Consider the following 22,152-nt stretch of genomic DNA (forward strand, 5'->3'; position numbering starts at 1 on the left):
CCGTAGTCCAGTCGGCTCGTGACCAGAGCGTGGGTGACTGTTTTTCTAGTTTCGGTGGGGATCCAGCGAAATGTTTTTTTGAGCATGCGAAGAATGTTGAAGCAAGATGAAGAAACGGCGTTGACTTGTCTGTTCATCGAGAGTGAGGAATCCAGGATGACGCCCAGGTTCCGTGCGTGGTCCGTCGGGATGGGTGCTTTTCCAAGGGCCTCTGGCCACCAAGAGTCATCCCAGGCGGAGATGAGGTGCCTAGGATGAGGACTTCTGTTCTGTCTGAGTTCAGTTTCAGACGGCTGTGCTTCATCCATTCTGCTACTTCTTTCATTCCTTCATGCAGGTTGGTTTTGGCAGTGTTAGGGTCTCTGGTGAGTGATAGGATCAGTTGAGTGTCGTCGGCGTAGGAGATGATGTTGAGGTTGTGTTGGCGTGCGATGACCGCGAGGGGGCTCATGTATACGTTGAAGAGGGTGGGGCTGAGTGAAGATCCTTGTGGGACGCCGCAGATGACTTCAGTGGCCTCTGACTTGAATGGTGGAAGGCGGACTCTCTGGGTTCTTCCGGTGAGGAACGAGGTGATCCATTCCAGTGCTTTTCCTTGGATTCCGACGTTTCTGAGGCGTTGTAAAAGAGTGCTATGGCAGACCGTGTCGAAGGCAGCGGAGAGGTCGAGGAGGATGAGGGCGACAGTGTCTCCATTGTCCATTAGAGTTCGAATGTCGTCTGTTGCTGCGATGAGGGCGGTTTCAGTGCTGTGCTTGGCTCGGAAGCCGGATTGTGAGGAGTCGAGGGATTTGTTGGTTTCGAGGAATGCGGCGAGCTGGTTGTTGACCGCTTTCTCAATGACTTTGGCCGGGAAAGGAAGGAGTGAGATAGGGCGGTAGTTTTTGAGTTTGGTGGGGTCAGCTGTGGGTTTTTTCAGGAGGACGCTGAGTTCGGCATGTTTCCAGCTTTCCGGGAAGGTTGCGGAGTTGAGGGAGCAGTTGATGACGTCTCGGAGGTGCGGTGCTATGATGGAGTCTGCTTTGTTAAAGATGTGGTGAGGGCATGGGTCTGTGGGGGATCCTGAGTGGATGGAGTTCATCAGACGGATGGTGTCCTCAGTGGAGATTGGCTTCCAGTCATTGAGGATGTTCAGGGGAGGTGGGGGTCCTGCGGGGGGTTGGGTGGGTTGGTCTTTGGGTCGGTTGTCAAAGCTGTTGTGGATGTCTGCAATTTTGTTGTGGAAGAATGAGGCTAGGGAGTCGCAGAGGGCTTGAGAGGGGGTGATGTCGTTGGAGTTGGCTGAGGGGTTGGTAAATTCCTTGACGATGTTGAATAATTCCTTGCTGTTGTGGGCGTTGTTATCTAGTCGGTCCTTGAAAGCGGCTTTCTTGGCTTTCTTGGCATTCCGGATCAGTTGGTGGTGTATGCGGGTGGCGTTTTTGAAGGCGTCCTTGGTGCTGGTGGTTGGGTCTTTTTTCCAGGCCTTCTCAAGGGAGCGACAGAGTTTCTTGGATTTCTTAAGATCATCGTTGAACCAGGAGGCCTTCTTGCTGCCTAGTTTGATTTGTCATTTTTTCAGTGGTGCTAGGATGTCAGTGCTGTTGGATAACCATTGGGTGAGGTTGGTGGCTGCTTGGTCTGGGTTTGAGGAGTGGGCTGGGGGGTTTTGAAGAAGCGATGAGGAGATCTGGTCGATGGTGATTTTGTTCCAGTTTCTTTGCAGAGTGGGCTGGGGGTGGTTGATGGATGTGGGCTTGTTGTAGGTAAAGTGAACGCAGCTGTGGTCAGTCCAAAGGAGAGCTGTGGTGTGGCTGAAGGAGACATGTTTGCTGGAGGTGAAGATAGGGTCGAGTGTGTGACCTGCGATGTGGGTGGGGGTAGTGACAAGTTGTTTAAGTCCGAGGTTGGCGAGGTTGTCCAAAAGGGTGGTGGTGTTGCGGTCGTTGTTCTTCTCAAGGTGAAAGTTGAGGTCTCCCAGAAGGATGTAATCCTCGGAGGGGAGCGCGTGTGGAGTGATGAAGTCCGTGATGTCTTCACTAATATGCACTAAATTGCATATGAGCTAACGGGGCAATAAAGGAACAACCATTTTGTGACTAGTTACAATATATGCCTCAGCATCCACCCAGGTTTCAAAGAAAGCAATGGATATCATACATTCAGCTATAGCATATGCTTGAGGCTTCCACCCAGCTGAGTTATACATAGGAAGCAATACATAGGAATGGACATAACCAAGCAAGCCCAGGTATTGGCTTTGAGGTGTCCACCAAGGAGTGACAGAGGAGAAACCCATCATAATGGGAGTTATATATTATAGCCAGTTTATATATAGGTAGCCTGCCCAGGAGTAGCAAGGGAGCAACCTAAAGAATAGCCATTATACAGCAATATTGACAATATTATGGTACCACACCTGCTAGAGGATTCCACTCAGGTGTATTAGGGAGCAGTCCATAGGATTTGGCATTGTACTTCCAGTCATGGGAGACGCCTAAGGATTCCATCACAGAGATGTAACAACCCAAAGGATTCAGCATTACTTAACCAACCATGACCCATATCTTGAGCATTTAGCCCATAAGCGATTTGGTCCTCTCCCAATCCTAGACTAAATACTCAAGATATGTGTCATGGTTGGTTAGGTAAGATATGTCCCATGAGTTGTTGCCTAGACCTTTGTGGTGGAATCCTTAGTTCACCAGTGGTATGTGGTATGTAATGGTCTTCTCTATACTAGTAGTGTACACCAATTACTATATGTAAGGCACAAATGGAAGTCTGGATCCTCACCGATGACCATCAGTGTTAGAAATGTGGGTTTCTAGTTGGCAATGGTTTGTACCTTAGTTCAAGTGGGTACCCTTCTTCCTAGTCAGAGTAAGGGGGATACACTTCTAAAAATAACCCCTGCTCACCCCCTTGGTAGCTTGGCATGAGCAGACAGGTGTACTTCAGTGGCAGTTTGTAAAGGATTTGTGCATGCATACAGTAACACAGTGAAAACACTACAAATGGACATCACACCAGTTTAGAAAAATAGCAACTCTTTATCTAAACCAACAAGACCAAAAATCCAAAAATCCAAAAATCCAACATACAATACTGTAAAAATGGTACTTTGCAAAATTACCTTTAAATTACAGAAAGCTCTCAACAACACAGTTCTTCCAAGTCAGCAACTCCGTACGGGGCTACAGCAATTCTTACAAACTATGGTCTAATAGTTCCAGCTGACCATGTCGGATCGGGCCAGCTAAAGCTTTGACGGATTAGTAGACAGTACTTTTCTTGTTGTGGCTGATCCCATTGGTACGAATCAGTCGGGGCAACCGTCGCGGTTATGGTGTGAAGTGAAAGCGGTGTAGCGTGTGGAGCCTTCTCGGCACTGTGCAGGCAACGGTTCAGTGACGGTCATCCAACAGCGTTGGTGAGACCAAGGCTTATGTTGTGCGGAGTGAGGCAGTGCTCAATGCAGTGCTGGCAGGTCACATGCAGGTGACTGAGCCGGTCGATGTTTGGGTTGGGCAGCGATGGTGTCAGTGACGTCGGGGCAGGGTGAAGTGTGGTGGTGCAGAGTGCGGTGCCGACATGACAGGCTGCAAGCAAAAGCTCGGTGACGGTCTCCCAGTGAAATCAGTGAGACCAAAGTTGTGGTGCGAAGGGCAGTGGTGCCCTCTGCTGTCCCTTCAGGACAATGAACCAGCGACGGACTTGGTGACAGAGTCAGCTGCTCTTTTCCTCTGCTGCGAATGAAGCCAGCGGTTCCAGAGACTGTACCCAGAAGTTCCTGAGACTTCTTGAACAGGGGGCACGCTCTACCTCATGCCCTTTGAGATACCTTCTCAAGCAGGATAAACACACAGTTCCTCTCCTTGGCAAAAACAGCTACTGCAGGCCAACCCCGGACAGCACCCAACAAAGGGGCAGTATTCCTCCTACAGCTTCTTCCAGCTCTTCTCCTTGGCAGAGGTTCCTCTTGAAGTCCAAAGTGATCTAAAAGTCTGGGGTCTGGGCCCCACTTTTATAGAAGAAATTGCTTTGTTCGCTGGTGATAGAGAAGTGCCGTTGCCCAGCCAAAACTAGTTATGTCCTCTCTGGTGCAGCTGACCGGCAGGAGGTAGAGACAGCATTGTCCAAGGCAGACCAGGCCCATTCAGGTGGAAAAATAAATCTCCTCCTCCTACTCTGAATGCAGCCCACGTCTATTCTGCCCAGCCCTGACTCACCCTGAAAAGGTAAGACACACCTCACGCCCCCCAAGTAGCTATCTGAACAGAATACACAATCCGAGCCCCTGTCTCCAAAGCCAGATAGTCAATGTACAAACCAAGCAGAGGCACACTGAATGGCTAAGAAAGAAAATACCTATTTTCTAAAAGTGGTATTTTCAAACCCAGAATGCAAAAATCATCTTTCCTAACAGATGAATCTTTAGATTCTGAGTTCAGGCATACTAAACTCAATTTTCCTATCTTGTTCCCATGGGCAGTTATACATATCAGATGCTATAAATGAACTCCCCATTCTATCATATGGGACAGATAGCCTTTCAGAAGTGAAAAACAATATTACCAGTATTTCATTATCAGGACATGCCACACACATCAGGGCATGTCCTACCTATCACATACACTGCACCCTGCCCTCAGGGGTACCTTGGGCTTACCTTAGGGGTGACTCACATGTTTGAGAAGGGAAAGTTAGGGCCTGGCAAGTGCACTTGCCAGGTCAACATGGCAGTATGAACTGCGCACATGCACTGAAATGGCAGGCTTGAGACCCTTTTGAAAGGCTGCTTGTATTTATGGCACATTCTGGGCTGCAAGACCACTAGCACCATTTGGTTTACATGCCCTGAGCACACACAATGCACTGTACTAGGGACTTATCAGTAAACCAATTAAGCCAATTGCGGAAACACTAATCCATGACAACAATTTACAGAGGGAGCACTTCCACTTTGGCACTGAACAGCAGTGGCAAAGTGCCCAAAGCATCTAGACCAGCAAAAACGAAGTTCAACACAGTAAAAACACAGGAGGCAAATGCAAAAATACAGGGGAAATCCACACCAAGGATGCCAGGTCTAACAGGGCCCAACTATAACAGCCCCATGAGACCTAAGGTGCTGTAAGGGAATTGGTATCAGATTCAGCCGCCATCTTAGGGGAAGGCTTTGGTTGACGGTACAGCTGGCCGGCCGATCCCATCTCTGTTAGCATATAATGTGCCCATTTTTCGGACCGCACAGCGGGCGCGCCTAAGGCAAGCCCGTCTGCACCCGTCCGCGCCGGGACCGGGCCCAGGGCCGTAAGCCCTGTGCAATCCCAACAAAATCACTGGAAATATATTTACTCCAGTCATGAACTTCGCTAGTTGAGATCTTGAGCCAGCTGTCCTGCTATTGAGCTACAACAGGAACCTAAAAACTGTACTGGCTGTACTCAGACCTTTGCTTTCTCACATATCAAGGAGGCAAGTGTGTCCCTCACTCATTCCAATAGACCAGATTCTAAATTTACCATCATCAAGGCCGGTCTAATAAACGCCAGGTCGCTGGTGAAACACAACACCCATACGGCTGAACTAATCGATAGCCATAATCTGGATTTATTGTTTATCACGGAAACCTGGGCGGATGCAGCTTCAGACCGTGATCTGGCCTTAGCTATTCCTCAGGGTTTCTCCCTATGTAGAGCAGACAGAGAAGGAAAACGCGGGGGGTTTAGCAATTATAGCCAGAGATAGGTTCAGGGTTAAGAGTTCGGATAAAGGCAGTAACTCGAACTGTGAAACACTAATGTTGCAAATTAAGATCACTAATAACTTCACTTTCAATGGCCTATTAATTTACAGACCCCCCAATGCCAAGACTCCATTGATTGAGTTACTAAGCCCCTTCCTAGAATCAAGTTTGACAGGTCCCGACTACACTATTCTGGGGGACTTTAATCTACATCTGGAGAAAAATGCCGACCCCAAGGTAGCCTCCTTTAAGGAAGCTCTGGCTAACTTTGCCTTAGAGCAAAAGGTCTTTTTAGACACTCACTGTGCCGGTCACTCCTTAGAGGGTATTTTCACCTCCTGTCAGAGCTTAAACAATGTCAGCACCCTTTTGGTCCCTTGGTCTGACCACAAGGTGATCACTTTCTCTTTAGTAATTAAGGAAAATATCGGAAGGCCCGCTGAAGTGCTTAGGAATGCCACCTATCCTGACTGGTCAAAGAATAACTCGCAGATTCTCATACATAATCTCAATGTATCTTACCCAGATCTTGATTCAGATAGCAATATAGCCTGTGAACAATTTAATGAGTGGATAAATGCCACTGTTCAGGAGGCCGTCCCACTAAGGAAAGTCATTTTTAAAAGAAAAACTCCCTCTCAGCCTTGGTTCTCGGAAGTACTCAAGGCTCAAAACAGAGCTGCAGACGAGCTGAGAAAAAATGGAGATCAAACTATGACCCTAGGCTCAAAGAAGAGTATAAAGCGGCTTTAGTCACCTATAAAAAACTGATCATTACTGAAAAAAGCAATTACTTTGTGCAAAAAATTAATGAGACCAAAGGATCTAGCAAAGCCCTTTTTTCCACCATTAAGAAATTAGCAAGAATTGATAACAACAGTTCGGAGGCAATTACTCAGGAATTTTGTAATACATTGGGCGAGTTTTTTGTTAACAAAGTATCCTTGGTGTTCAACTCCTGTAGGAGCCACCTTTCTGGTAACCCAGATCAGGCCCGCTCCTACCCAATAAAAGTAGCTGAGTGGCCTATGCAGATCCCATTGTTTCGATTCACTCCACCCACAATTGAACAGATTTTACAGGAAGTGAACACTACCAGTTCAGGTAGTCCAACAGACCCATGTCCACCGAAAATAATGCAGCTTTTTCCAGAGCTGTTGAGTTCATTATTGGAGAAACTCTTCATACAAATCTTAAATTCCGGGATCTTTCCTGATGCCTGGAAAATTATATCGGTAAGGCCGCTTCTAAAAAAACTGAACCTGGACTGTGAGGAGCCAGGCAGCTACAGACCCATAGCTAGGATCCCTTTCGCTGCAAAAATCTTAGAGAAACTACTAAACAAACAGTTGTCCAGATATCTGGCTGAAGGCAACTGGTTGGATCATTCTCAATTGGGCTTCCGTGAGGGACACGGGACGGAAACAGCACTGCTGACCGCGGTGGAAGAGCTCAGGAGTGTGATGGATGATGGGGGGAAGGCCGCCTTGGTTCTTTTAGACCTATCGGCGGCCTTCGACACGGTCAACCATGAGACACTCCTGACGCGTCTGACAGAGGCAAGGGTCCATGACTCGGCATCAGCCCTCCTTGCATCTTACTTAGATAATATAACTTTCTCAGTCGAGCTGGGAGAGGCAAAGTCAAACTCATTTAGTTCACCGTGTGGGTTTCCACAGGGGTCCTCCTTGAGCCCTACCCTTTTTAATTTGTACTTAGCACCTTTGGCAGAAATTATAAGGGAATGCGGTTTCACACCAGTGTCCTATGCCGACGACACCCAAATAGTGGTGTCCATCGCAAGGATGTGAATGAGACGGCAGAAAAGTTCAAACATTGTATGTCACAGGTCAGCCAGTGGATGCTGGATAATTGCTTGAAGCTGAACAGGGACAAGAGTGAAGTGCTATTGCTGTGAGGCGATTTTGAAATCTGGTCCCCGGCGTGTTGGCCTGACAGCTTGGGCAATTGTCCAGATCCGGCAGATAAAGTGAAAAATCTGGGCATGACCCTTGACACCAAACTTACATTTGAAGCCCAAGCCAGTAAACTGGTTTCTTCAGTTTAGTTTATCCAGATGATAAAAAAATGACTGCCTTACATACCAGATGATACTCGAAAGACAGTGGTGACGGCATTAGCACTAAGTTAGACTAGGGGAATGCTTTATATGCCGGGGCCAGAGTACAGATTTTATCCAAGTTACAATGCCTGCAGAACGCAGCTGCAAGGCTGGTGCTTGGCATTCCCAAATATGAGCCAATTGCACTTAAATTGAAAACCATACATTGGCTTCCAATTACAAAAAGAGTACAATTCAAATCCCTGTCCCTGGCCTATAAAGCTGTTCAGGGATCAGGATCACAGTTCCTGAGAACCAAGCTGAAATTGTATGAACCTTCCAGACTACTCAGATCGAGCCAACTGAAACTAATTATGGTCCCGAAATTCAGATGGGTCAATTGGGGCGGAAGGAGCTTCATCGTACACACAGCTCGAGCCTGGAACCTGCTACCACTCATCATAAAAATAGCCCATCTCTAGGCTCATTTGGGAAGGCAGTGAAAACTTGGCTTTTCACTGCGGCCTGTTAGGCTATCCGTTCCAGAGGCCTACTGCCTGTCAGGATGCCTGTTAGGCTATCTGTCCCAGAGGCCTGCCGCCTGTCATAAGCGCCAAGACGCCTTCGGGCATTCGCGCGCTCTATAAATGGATAAATCAAATCAATCAAAATCAAATCAAATATAAGAGGGCACCTAAATAACCATGCTAGAATTCTGAAGCTGAACAAGCATTAAAGATAACTTAAAATGTAGATGTTTTCTTGTAGCTTTTTCTGTGCATTCAAAGACAAAGGTCAAATGTCAGTCAAGTCTTCTATCAAAAAACTGTATTTTTCTTTTAACATGGAGGCTGGTGTTTACTTTCCTTTCACTTACAGCAAAGTCTGTGAATTTTGTAAACTGTACTATGATAAAATGTTGCTGGTGTGAAATGAAAGGCTGTAGGATGTCTTTTCTTCTAACACACACAATTTAAATGCCTATAAATGAACAGTCCAAATATTTTAAAAATAACTAAACAGTAAAGCACAAATTAAGCACTCTTTTTCTAATTCTAAAGTGTGATGGAAAAAAGATTTGAATATGCTCAAAACAAATCAAGACACAACGTGGTGATGCACAAATGACAAATGTTCGCTGATACACAATATAATTTGTGTGCTTTATAGTTTTAAAACCAGAAGTAGGAATATTTATCCTTCTGACACCTGCAAAAACTGACCAGACCCTCAGAAAACAACATTTTGCTCTCCTGTGCGAGATACTGAGAGAGGTGGAACTCGAGTAACCGTTACATAGCACTGTAGTAGAGATGGGTGTGCTAACAAATCAACTGGGAGAGAGGAGTTAAGGGGTTGTCTTGGCCCCAAGAGCCCAGGCATAATCTGAGCCATGGACGCATTTGACATGGAATGCTTGCAGCAAATATTATGCAAAAATATGAATGTGTCTTCAAAATTAATAACGTATTTCTTTGACAAGCATTTCACCTTAGTACAACAGGTTATGTCACTGCCTTCAAAGGCATTTATTAAAAGGTATTGTTTTTAAACATTCATGTCCACACACTTAGAGAAAGTAGACTGCCCAGTAGTCTTTAGTATCTCAGGTAGTGTGAGAAACAGTATATTGCCTGCTTACTCTGAACCTCAGGGGATATTTCTTTCATTTATCCCAGAGAAGCACACCAGCAAATGCAGACTAGTGCTAATTGAGTGATGAAAGTTCCAGCTGCTCCACTGCCATTGGACACAACTTTCCTGTGAAGAGCACCAGGCATCAATACTGAAAGCTTCAAAACCATGCCGCCCGCTTGCAATGGTATTCTGCATACTCTATAATGTTTAACTCTTCCAGGATGACAGATGAGTGCAAAGCTTTACTTTTACTTTTTTTTATTTACGCACTTGTCCGCCACATTTAGTTGGCATATTTTATATTTTGTTTTTCTGTAATTCTATCTTTTTTATTTTAGCATCTCCTTGCACAACAAAGAAAATAACCTCCTTGTTTTTTAGACTTGAAGTGGGGCTTTTTAATGCCAAGACTCTTCCTCACAAAAGTCCACAAAGATCAGACTCACAACTCCTGCAGTGCTTGTCCAAGTGTGACATTCAGGATTTAGGGCACGTTACATTAAGAGCTTTGAATTACACTAGTGTACCGGTGGATCAGATAACCAACCAGTGTCTCCTAAGCCTCCATCTGTCAAAACTAACTATCCTTCCTATAGAGTGGCATACCTATGTGTGAGCAGTGCACTTGAGTGAATGCAGAATTGCTCCAATGGGCCTGTGTGAGTGCAGAGAGATGCCCATGCCTTTGTGAATGCGGCATGAGGGATGTTCTTTGGTGAGGACAGCAGTGTGAGCGGGGGTGGTGCATATGTCTTTGTGTGCCTGCACTTTACAGAGACTAAACCCATTGGGTTTGGTAATGGTTTTAGGGTTATGGCTTTGACTTGCAGGAATGAGAGTGATAGTGACTTTTGATATGGCAGATGCGGACTCTATAATAGGAGGTTGAGGCGTGTTGTGGACATCTGACAGGCTATGTCATCCTAGTGAGGGGGTCCATTTACTTTGCTTTTATTAGGGCCCATGGCAACCTTGCTACACCACTGGATGATGCCAAGCACTGGCCCCAGGAAAGACACTATGTAGGAATTGTACAAGCATTACTTACCCATAGCTGGCTTCAGCTTATCCCATTTTACTGATCTTTGGTTAACTACATTCATGCACCTTTGATCCTGGGGCACTCACATATGCTGTACTGAGTGGGCTAAGGCTCTTACGACGGCTTTGTACCGTACACAGTGTGGTTGGGATAAATTTTCTCCGCACCACGAGATTCCTTTTCGGTCTATGCCACAGCCTCAACCTCAATATCCCATCCGACGAGAAGCTAAGGCTTCCGTCGCGGAAATCCTTGATCAATTGGAATATCAAGGTGTGATTGAAACTTGTGTGTCACCAATGAATAACCCTCTTTTTACTGTGACCAAGCCTGACGGTTCGTACCGTTTGGTATTAGATTACCGGCATTTGAACTCGCATTGCCGTACCTGTGCAGTACAGAATACTCACGGCGCTGCTCTTGTAGATGGTCTTGTGCGTAAACGTTTTAAAACTACACTTGACATTTCCAACGTTTTTTTTGCCCACAATTTGGACGGACTGAGTTCCCAGTGGGCCAGTTTTACCTGTTGCGGCAAACAACGCCACTATACTTGTTTACCTATGGGCTATGAGAATAGTCCAGGTGTCTTTGCTGCCCGTATTGTCTCTCTTTTAGAGAGGATAGACACTGATGCGTGTTCGTATGTGGATGACCTATATCTCACAGACGACGAACTTTGGGCGCATCTGTGTCGCATTGACCGCATAATTTGTAACTTTGCGGACTTCAGTTACAAATTTAACTTTGCAAAGTCCCACATTGCAGAGTACACAGTATTGTTCCTGGGCTATGAGCTCAACAATGAAGGTCGAGGATTGGCCCCTCCCTTCTTGGAGAAATGCGCACAATTGCGCGCTCCTACAACTCCTTGCTGGCATTTTTTAATTTTGGGCGTACTTATATTCCCGAATATGCCCAGCGTATCAAGCCTTTGTATGCTTTGATACAACCAACTTTTACCAAATCTTGCTGGCTGCCAGAACATTCAGTTATTTTGCATTCTTTGTAGGCTGATTCTCTAGAATCTAGATTCTTACTGACCCGTGATAACCACGCCAACCTGGTGTTAAGAATCATTCCTGGGGCGGTGGGCTTCACTTACCTTACTTTTAACAAAGGAGACACAGACCCTATTGCTTATAAGTCACACTTGTACACTTCGGCTGAAATGCGATTTTCCTCTTTGGAGAAAGTTTTGACAGCAGTGCAAATGGTGGTTCTCAAGGAACGTGCACTGTCGCAGGGAAAACGCATGTTGGTTGTAACCCCGTTTCCTGCATTAGAAGCAGTGACGAAAACCAGTGTACCAAATTCTAAAGCTTTGCACCCTCGGTGGATACAATGGGCAGCATCATTGACGTCTCCGGATGTCACGTTTGTTTTTGATGCCTCCTTACAGTCTCAGGAGTTTTTGCAGCATGAATTTGTTCATCCTGCTCCTTTGGCTATGCAGCCTTTGGAGGACTTCCATTGCATCATATACACTGATGGTTCTGCGCAGGTTGCGCATGAGTCTAAACATGCATACGTTTCCACTTGCGCTATTGTGGTAGGTGCCATGTTGAATGACGAGTTCAAGTCCGGAGTCGTGGGCACGCAGATTCTAGGGGACTGCACCGCACAATTGGCATAGCTTCGTGCTCTGATGCTTGCATTGGAGTACGCTGATCCTGGTGAGTCAACTCTTATTGTGAGTGATTCTTACTACTGTGTCCAGTCTTACAATGAAAACTTTTCTTTTGGATTCAGAATGATTTTCGTGATTCCAAGTGTAACACAATAAAACATAAAATGATCTGGGTCCGAGTGGCTGAGCTTAAAGAGCAGTTGCCCCTCGTGTTTGTGATTCATACTCTTGGTCATCAGCGCATGGGAGTCCACGCTGTTGGCAATTCGCTTGCCGATGAAGCAGCAAAATCAGCAGCATTGACATGTTTGGTTGCAGCAGTTACGCGTTCCAAAAGTAAGATTGATGATGATATCTTGGCAGCTTTTGTTGCAACTGAGAAGGGAGGTAAATATCCAAAAGGTTTTCCTTCGAAGTATTCATATCACTTAAGTCCTGATAAAGTTCCTTACGTGAAAATTCCATACGTTGGTGAGAGATTGCTTCCCAACGCGAACCGCAGGCCTACTCTGATTACCGCAGCCCATGAAGGTGTTGCGTCTGCACATGCGGGCGCTTCGGCTACTGTAGCTCAGTTACATCAACGTTTCTGGTGGCGGGGACTGTACAAACAGACGTGTGATTATGTCCTTCAATGTGACATTTGCCAGCAGTTTAAGCCTTCAACTGCTGCGCGTCTCCAACAGACACAGTTGTACATTTCTAAAAACCCCTTGGGTGTGTTTATTTAGATCATTGTGCTTCCTTTTCTTCTGATACTGCGTATAAGTACATCTTAGTAGCAGTTGATTCATGTACACGCTTTGTGTGGGTGTGGCCTCACCGCAGCGCTGATTCACGGACTGTCATAAGAGACTTGCGTATCTTTGTAGGGATTTTTGCCTGTGGTACCTTCCATTCGGATCAGGGTCCGGCTTTCGCCTCTAAGGCGAATAAGGATGCCATGACTTCGTTGGGGGTCCAAGTCAAGTTTTCGTCTCCATACAGACCTGAGGGTAATAGTGTTGTGGAACAAATGAACCGAGATTTAAAGCAGTCTTTGACGGCTCGAGTTATAGGCACCATCTCAATGGTGTGCAGTGTGCTCTAAATAATCTTCCCAGAAGGTTTCTGGGAGGGCGGACACCATACGAAATGCTCTTTGGTATCAAGATGTATGTACCGGACCTTGATAGTCTAGACTTGGTGGATCAAGCGCCTCCTTTGCTGCAGGTGAACATTGCAATGTTTTACAGGATCTACAAAAGACGAGAGAAAGTCTTGCAAAGGAACATTTACCCTCCACCTCGGATGATGCGTTGCAGATCCCGGTAGTTGGCTGGCTACCCCAAGTTGGAGAACTAGTTTGTGAAAAGATCGATAACAAGAAATAATTTGGTCCTTCTTATCGAGCTCCGGTTCCAGTGCTTGGTGTGAAGGGCACAAGAACAGTCATTTTACCACCACTTCCAGGTCGTAAGGAAAACAGGTATATCTCCATTGACAATGCCAAGATACACAGAGTGGCAGATTCTTCTTAGTATGACACCGGCAGTCTCATGTCCTTCGATTTTGAAAAATTCTGTTTTGGCCCCGGTTTCCAATCCTGTGCTTGATGTTGCTCTGGAGTTGCCTACAGTTTCCAGTCCTTTATTGAGAATACTGCCTGGTACTCAACATGATGACAATGAATATACTTATCCTACTGACTTATCGATGCTTGATTTGCAAACTCGCTTGGCTACAGATTCCAGATTTTCATTTGACACTGTATCCCACACATCTAAAAAGCCCTCGAAAATTTCTAATTTGGCAAGACTGTTTAAAAAACATTTGTGATTCCCCCTTGGACTTATATTTGGATGATGCTATTTTTGATTTACCTTTTTATGACGATTGGTTTTGTATTTTATTTTTTCCGTCTTGTCAATGGACACTATGTCGAGGAGAGAACTGACATTCGACATATCAATGGAACTTTGGCTCCCCATTCCTCATCGCACAGAGTGCAGAGAGACTTGGCTTTTGTTAACACCACAGCTTGGCCTGTCCTGAATGGGATTGTATGGGATGCAGTTCGATTTCAAATTCATGGGCCCACTGAGGTTATAAATGTCCCTAATGTGCTTAGAGAGTCTATGGGGGATGTAGTTTTGATGATTGGGATGTTCAGGCCGTTGAATCATTGTTTTCTGATTTGAAATATTATGCTGCCTTTGATGCTGAAGATTTGTACTTGGAGTCTGCTAATTACGGTGATTTGTATTGTTATCAACATTTTGGCAATCACTACCTGCATAAAGCTAATACCAGGAGACTCACTGTAAATTACACCCAGTGGGAACACTGTCCAGCTCCTATACAAGGCAGTTCTGCTACCTAAACTGACTAAACAGCCAGACTCTAGGCGCCCCCTTACAGTGGTTCTCCTTAGAAAGATTAAATTAGGACACCATAATTGAACTGGAAACCATTGTATTTTCACTGTATATATTTGCACCTTGCACCCTGCGCCGCTCACGTTGTATCTCTTGTCACTTGCGCTGCCGTAGTGTCACAATTCACTGCACTCGTGCACCTTGTACAACCCTTTGGGCTGATACTTGTTATCTGTCATTTGTTTAATTGCTCACACAGTGCTGTATTTAATTGTGTTTATTGGCTTCCCCCCCCCCCCTTGTCCCCACCCCCCTCCCATCTTTTCTTGATTATAACATAAAATGATGCTTTTTAGCACTACCTTGAGTGAAATACTTGACTCCTTGATTCTTTTAGGATAATACTGTATAGATATCCTTACCAGTAATTCATTATTAATTTGTGTAATTATACCCTTTGGGATATTGTTTTATATGCAGCTCCTATACAAGGCAGTTTTGCTACCTTTTTGAAAAGGTTCACTTACTTTACAGATTTTAATCAATCTAATCCTAATGCCTTTTATTTTAAAATGGGTGATAAATCCATATCCAAAGTTAGACTTACCGATACTAAATTATTGTATTCAAAGTCCTTTCTAGACCAGTTCACTGTTGGGGGCTACGAGTTGTGGAAGGATACAATTGACCTTAAATCAGTTTGGGGTTCTAAAAGCTGGCAAGTGCGAGGCACTGAGGCTTTGCATCGTGCATGCCTCATCCCAAACCATATGTTGTTTTTGAATTCTACAATTTCACAGACCACATGCTTAGGATTGGCTACTCTTAAAAGATTAAATGCTCCTTCTTTTCCTGATTTAGAGGAATATTCCGATTGGGGTAAATTTACTAAATTTTCCATAAGAGAGTTACAAACTCTATTATTGAATTCCTCCTTTAACATATCCAGTTTGGATCCCGAACACTGGTTGCTCTGGCACAGAAGTGCTGATTCATGCCAGCATTGTTTTCTGTGTTTAGCTCCAGGCTTTACACAGGTCAGGGTGGATCCCCGTTTTGAAAGTGGCCATTCTGTGACTACCTATTCTGTAGGCAAATTGTGTCAAAACTGGCTCAGACATTCTACCTTGGCGTCAGTTAAACTGCTTTTGTCTAAACTGACTGATGATGTTGATTTGAATGATTTTATTAAAGGCCCGGCTAAAGGTAGATCCAAAAGATGGATATATGCTGTTTATAACGAAATCTGGAAAGCTTCCCAGGATGAGGCGGCTACTCGCCTTAGGGCTATAGATCAAGCCAATTTAGAAAAAGTGCTGGCTGTTGTAGATAATAGCATTAACACGCTCTCTTCTCGCATTTACACATTAGATAATATTGTGTTATCCGTTGTGGATATTGTACAAGATGAGGTGTCTGCCTTGTACCACGGTCAAAATCAGTTGCGTTCCATTATGCAGTTTGCATGGACGTTGCAGATCCTTAAGGCCTCTAAAGTGCCATGGCATTACTTGAATACGTCCGCCTTGTTTGCCCCTTTTAATTTGACTGACAAGCAACGCTTACTATCAATGAAGGATGCTTCTTTTTCCATGTTACACATTGAGAAGTTAGAGCCTTTACCTTTTTCTGTGGCGGAAGTCAATGCTGCTACATGGCTTATTCATGGTTTGATTACTCTTCCGTTTCCTTTATTTGCATTTACAAATTGTGTGAAGTACTTTGCCATTGGCAGATACGAGCCTCTAGGAAGTTCTTATCTCCATGAAGCCTGGTCGCTTCCTTTTACATACAGATGTCTTAGGGAGGGAAGAGAAGTTTATTTGAATGGTGAAGAATGTACTAAAACACTTGATCATTCCTTAATGTGTCGACATATCCAATTACATGGCTCTTGCAACCAAAACTAGCCTAATTAAGCCTGTGTTTTGAAAGGTACAACCGTGCCTGTAATAGTTCCCATATTCACGTTGCTGGCTAACGGAAGTTATTTGCTTTTGAACAATGAGGATTGATGTGGGTTAATTAAAGGGATTGCTTATATCGTTACAGTCAGTGAACGTGTAGTTTGTTGCAAGAATGTAATGTATCCACCCCCGCATGAGAAACTTGATGTTTCCATCTGGCCTAAGATTCCGACCTTGAAAGCAGAGTTCAATAAGATGAGTCGCATAAGAGCCCTATTGTCCCAGAAAGAAGTTGCCCTCACATCTGCTCGTGAAACATTTGTCCTTCACGTGGCTAACACCCGCACAGAAGTACATGCCTTATTAAATACTGATCTGCCCTTGCACTTCGGTGAATTAATTCATACGATCTTCAATGCGTCCTCCACTTCGGGGCTGGCTCACTTTTTTAAAGTTATAAGCAGTGGCTTAGTGACTACCTTCTAAAATATTTTTGGAGTCATTCCAGCATTCTTCCATTCTATTTTCTCCAGCCTGTTTGGTGGATTTCCCTTGCTACTGGCTCTTGCTGCTGGCGTACTATTGCTGTTGTGTCTATTTCAAAATGGATGCACACCCTGTGTTGCAAGACGGGCTGTCTCGGCTAGGGCTTCTTTGCGCCCGGATGCTTGAGTGCTATAGTGCGCTGCCGCTTGCCACACTGAGTGCAGCGTATGGATTATCGTTTCGATTTTCCTACTTTACATGCGTTCAGCCTGTTTTCTATTGCCTGAGTTGCGATTTCGATTGGGCCCTGGATTTGTGTCTCTGCAATACGGTGTCTCCCGAACCGGATTATAATCAGCTTATGAGTCCCATAGTTACTCATGAATTGTTTTTTTCTGATGGAGGGATTATGGCCTTTGCAGTGATGCATGGTGTTCTGGGTCGTTGGAATGTGTTCGCAGCGGCGCAAGATTTCTTGGCTCGCAGTTTCCTCTAGAACCCACTGAGTTGTCCTCTGATGGTACAAGAGGCTCCGGTAATCGGAGAGCATGTATGTTCTTTCCCTTTGTTAAATTGGATGGCTGATCTGTTTTTGGATGATAACAGTGACTTCCTGTTGGAAGCTGTTGCTGCATATTTTGCCTATTCATTATTAGGATGAACTGTATTTGCGGGCTCAGTTTTTTTTTTTTTACCTAATCTTCTCATTGGATTATTGGATTTTTTTGGACTCTCTATATCAATATCGAATACTGAGTTTTTTCATGACTATAAAATTTTTTTATCTCCTTCGATCCTTTCTACTTGTCCTATCAGTGCTTGGATCAAAGGGAGGGTGTCTTATGTATTGGTTTCGCCTTTGCACTGTGTTAAGTTGGCATGTGTTAGTTAGAGTTTTAAAGCCATTTTTCCTTTCCTGCTGCCTCTTCACACTACACATTTTGTTGTTAATGCTTTTCGACTAGTTAGGTATTTTGCTTTACACGAGAATAACATGTTTGCTTATAATATCAGTCTTGCTTGGTAAACTATGTCTGTACAGTGAGTGCCGAGGCCTTCAAGGTTATCTCAACACAGCGCTTATTATTTGGATTGATCAGCGCACAGAGTAGACATAACATGGATGCAACTGTGGCCAACCTTGGTTTTAGGCGCGTATGATATTGCACTGCGCAAGGCAGGAGACACACACTTGATGAATATCTGTATGCAGAGTGTTGGTGTAGGAGATGATGTGATCAATTTCCACTGAACCCAAAGGTATGGGCCCGCCCTTCTAAACCCAAAGAGACCTTCTGTAGATACAATATAATATACTAGCTAGGGAGGGTAAACTTAGGTTCTATTTAGGGATCTATGATGTTACAACGCGTTATTTTACAACGCAGGCTGTAACATCGCAACTTTTACAACGCAGGTTCCATTACATCGGATGCCATTACAACGCAGGACATTACATAGCAGATGCTATTACAACGCATACCATTACATCGTAAGTATAGGTAAGTATATCTTTTTTAAAAAAAGGAAATTAAGTTAATTTTAATAATTTAATTTAACAAATATAATGAAATTAATTTTAAAATTGTAAATAATTTAATTTATTTAATTTAGTTTAATTAAATTTAAAAATGGAATTAATGTAATTTAATTAATTTAATATAATTGTATTAATTAAATTTAATAAATTTTATATTTGTAATTATTTTAATTTAATTAATTTAATTTAATTAATATAATTGAATTAATCTTAAAATTGTAATTAATATAATTAAATAAATTTAACTAAATGTAATTAATTTAATTTCATTTAATTAAAGTCGTACTTTAAAAAAATAAACCCTAAAAATACCCCTGTACCCCAAAACCCAAACCCAGCCCTAAAACCTAAAAATACCCCTGTACCCCAAAACCCAAACCCAGCCCTAAAACCTAAAAATACCCCTGTACCCCAAAACCCAAACTCAGCCCTAAAACCTAAAAATACCCCTGTACCCCAAAACCCAAACCCAGCCCTAAAACCTAAAAATACCCCTGTACCCCAAAACCCAAACTCAGCCCTAAAAGCTAAAAATACCCCTGTACCCCAAAACCCAAACCCAGCCCTAAAACCTAAAAATACCCCTGTACCCCAAAACCCAAACCCAGCCCTAAAACCTAAAAACACCCCTGTACCCCAAAACCCAAACCCAGCCCTAAAACCTAAAAATACCCCTGTACCCCAAAACCCAAACCCAGCCCTAAAACCTAAAAATACCCCTGTACCCCAAACCCCAAACCCAGCCCTAAAACCTAAAAATACCCCTGTACCCCAAAACACAAACTCAGCCCTAAAACCTAAAAATACCCCTGTACCCCAAAACCCAAACCCAACCCTAAAACCTAAAAATACCCCTGTACCCCAAAACCCAAACCCAGCCCTAAAACCTAAAAACACCCCTGTACCCCAAAACCCAAACCCAGGCCTAAAACCTAAAAACACCCCTGTACCCCAAAACCCAAACCCAGCCCTAAAACCTAAAAATACCCCTGTACCCCAAAACCCAAACCCAGCCCTAAAACCTAAAAATATCCCTGTACCCCAAAACCCAAACCCAGCCCTAAAACATAAAAATACCCCTGTACCCCAAAACACAAACCCAGCCCTAAAACATAAAAATACCCAAATACCCCAAAACATATACCTCAGTACCCCAAAACATATACTCATATACTCATACTTATTTTAAAAATTACTTAAATTAATATATTTTATTTATAATATTAAATAACATAAATAAATATATTTATTTATAATTAAAATTAATTAAATTAATTAAATAATATTAAATAAAATAAAAAAAAATTATATACTTACCAATACTTACGATGTAATGGCATGCGTTGTAATAGCATCTGCTATGTAATGTACTGCGTTGTAATGGCATACGATGTAATGGAACCAGCGTTGTAAAAGTTGCGTTGTAACAGCATTCCGATGTAAAAGTTGCGATGTAACAGTAACATACCTCTATTTAGACCTGTTTCCTTTAGCATTTTTACATGCTTTCACCCTTTGTAGTTTATGGAATGGTAACTATGCTTTTAACCTTGATCTTTATAATATGTTTGCTTGTATTAGCTAAGATACTGCGTTTGAGAACACTGCATTAGAAATAAACATTTCAAACTCGCACGTGTCCTCATTGACTCCTCGTTCTGGATTGATATGTTAGTATAACAAAAGAGTGTTCATGTGTTCCACGTTTCCTGAGGTGTTCTAAGTCCATGTTCTGGGTTGTCTAAATCATTGGGGTTTTGTAAGTACCAATGAGACACTGATTGCTAGTCTGGTAGGGGATTTTGGATACTAATGTGAGTTTTGGCACACCCTAATTCACTGAGGTTCTAAGTCTCTATGCACAGTTCTGTATAGGAGCAGAAAACCCTGCTACCGTACCAATCTCATCTCAACTCCACTGCTTCAATCCTCTTTGCTCTTCCCCCACCCATGTCTTCCTTTGTTGTGTTTCTCTTCAAATTTGCAGTTTTGGATTCTGAGATCTGCCAACAATCCCTCAATTTATGTTTTCCTATTCCTGGCTAGCCTCCTTTTTTAGTAAAATTTTCAGTATTTGATCTTTTCTAATTTGTTTGTAATCTCTCTTGCCTCTCCTCCTTCTGGCTCATCCTGTCTTCTCATCTCTATCTCTATCCCTTCTACTTTGTATGTAGTTTTTTCTTATCTCTTGCATTTTCTGCTGTTTTTTCTTTTGACTATGTCTTGTGCAATGGCCAGATTAGGTAACCAGAAGCATCCCTGGAAAACTGCTCAAACCAGCCCCACTCCGATCCTCTTCTTCTTTTCATCTATCCTTTCTTTCTCTCTCTTTTTCTCATCTCTCTCTTGACCAAACCATAGTAATCCTATAATTTGCAGATGACCACAGTGGACAGGCAGGACCCCATCTCTGTCACTCTGGATCTTCCAAACTGAATAAATGGCTCCCTGTGGTGCATCCCCACTTGTAGTATCAGAGAGAGTGGCTGCCACTGCTTCAAAACGTGAAAAGGAGGGTGAGACTATCTGTGTCGAACCCATGTAGTAGCAATGAAACAGTGTTGCAATTGCTGTCCTAACTTCTTCAAGAAGTGCAACCCATTGGGACTAATGTAGAGTTTGCCAATGGATACTCTACAACAAATGTGACGGATATCTAGTCTGTTTTATTACAAGTAAATTATTTCCTAATGCACTTGTAATAAGGCTGATGGTATATCCGTCACATTTATGGTGAAGTACCCGTCTGACAAACTGTAAATCAGCCTCCTAGCCACTAATCTAGTTCGAGTAGCAGACAGGATAAACAAGATTTTAAAAGTAAGCACAGTATGAGATGATAATGGGAAGGAAATTATATCAAAGTAATGACTTTCTAACCGTTCTATACTAGTGGAAGTAATCCTTCTTCCATAGTTCTTCGTTTCCAGGAAATAAGGTGCATTTAAAGCAACAAGCATAACACTCTACAGTTATTATGTTTAAATTGAGTGTCCACATGGCGAACAAGGACTGATACCCTAAAGGGATTATGTTAGAACATTATTAGCAGTCCATATTGCACTCCAAAGCATCCAACAAATTTCCTTGGCCCTAAAGTCTCTGTACTCAGACCTTGAGCAATAGTATTTTTGTCACACTATCTGTGGTATACTTTATGGCTTAGCAGTGTGGACACCTATGTTTACTACACAGAGGCTCACTAGGAATATAAACATGGCTAAGAGAGCCATAGAAACATGCTAAGCCTCAATTAAGGGAGACAAACAGACCAAAGAATGAAGAACAAGACAGGACCGGACAGGCCTTTTATTCCACAAGGCATTTCCCCGGTACGCAGGAGGCCAGTTTTGAAATCCCAGGGGCTCCGAGTAACCTGGTAATTTTTCCCAGCTCCCTGAGGTTAATTGCAGCAGGCACAGTGAGGCTTCAGGATAGAGAGAAAGAAAGGGGGGAGTAGAGAGAACAAGATCAGAGAGAGATGAGAAAAAGGGAGAGAGAGAGAGGTGGATGAAAAGCAGACGATTGTGAATGGAGAGGAAGAGAATGGGGCTGGTTTGAACATTTTTCCAGGGCTGCTTCTGGTTCCACAATCTGTCCCTACACAAGACATGGTCAAAAGAAGAAACAATACAAAATGCAAGAGAGGAGAAAGAGCTACACACAAAGTAGAAGGGATAGAGATGAGAAGACAGGAAGAGCCAGAAGGAGGAGAGCCAGAATAAAGTGTAGTACAAGATGCTTGCCATAACTCAGTCA

This window comes from Lissotriton vulgaris, chromosome 3_2, assembly GCF_964263255.1.
Source record: "Lissotriton vulgaris chromosome 3_2, aLisVul1.2, whole genome shotgun sequence".
In the NCBI taxonomy this organism is placed as follows: Eukaryota; Metazoa; Chordata; class Amphibia; order Caudata; family Salamandridae; genus Lissotriton; species Lissotriton vulgaris.